Source organism: Cryptotermes secundus, unplaced genomic scaffold (genome assembly GCF_002891405.2).
Source record: "Cryptotermes secundus unplaced genomic scaffold, Csec_1.0 scaffold1466, whole genome shotgun sequence".
NCBI lineage: Eukaryota > Metazoa > Arthropoda > Insecta > Blattodea > Kalotermitidae > Cryptotermes > Cryptotermes secundus.
The window spans coordinates 18,166-19,159 of record NW_019731599.1 but is presented as its reverse complement, the minus strand read 5'-3'; positions in this window follow the sequence as shown (position 1 = coordinate 19,159).

The following is a 994-nucleotide window of genomic DNA, read 5'->3' as shown; positions in this document are numbered from 1 at the left end:
TCAGTGGCTTCATCCCGAAAGTACTACTAGCTTTTATCTGACATTGTCCAGAGTTTGTTTTCGTACGATTCTCAGAGTCAGTCTGAAAAGCGGTTATTACCGTAAATAACATTAAACGGCTGGTCTTACTAGGGAAGATAAGTGACCTTGCAGTGATGTAGAAATTTAGTTTTTAAAAACATTTTAAATGTAATGCGTAAATTGATAAGATTTTTTTGTGAATACTTTCGTACCTTGTGGTTCAGTTATTGGCTGATGGAACCGTTATGCCGAACAATACTTATCGCTTCCAACCGACAATTCTAAATACAGATCCTCCTAGTATACAAGACAATACTGAAGCCTATTTGGACTTACGGCGCACCATTATGGGGAACTGCAAGTACGTCCAACATAGAAATGTTGCAGAGATTTCAAAATAAAAAGTACTTCGCGCCATAGTCAATGCACCGTGGTACGTCCCAAACAGATTGCTACATGCCGATCTAGGCATACCCAGAGTAAGGGAAGAAACAACAAACATCAGCCGTAAATATAAAGACAAGATCACAGCACACCCAGATGAACTGGCAACCATATTATTAAACGACGCAGACGAGCCCATAAGACTGAAAAGGCATAAGCCAACCTATTTAACGACGCGCCTCACATAAATGCAATACATACAGTAACAAAGTCACACTCGAAATAGATTCCTAGAGAATGCTCACTGGAGCAGTACTCTCCCAGACATGTTCTTCCTTAGTATTTAAGTCTTAGATTAAGTATTTCATAAGATGTACTTATAGTCCTTAATATTGACTGATTATACAAATAAACGGAGATATACAAAAAGAAATACACATTGGATACTGACTGGATGTGCCAAAAGCGTCTTTAATTTCCTTAGGTCCAGTGGAATATTTTGTATTCGTTAAGTGTTCACTACGCCGGTCACGGTAGCCGAGCGGTCTAAGGCATGTACTGTCTTTGCTCGCTTGGAAATCGGGATCGT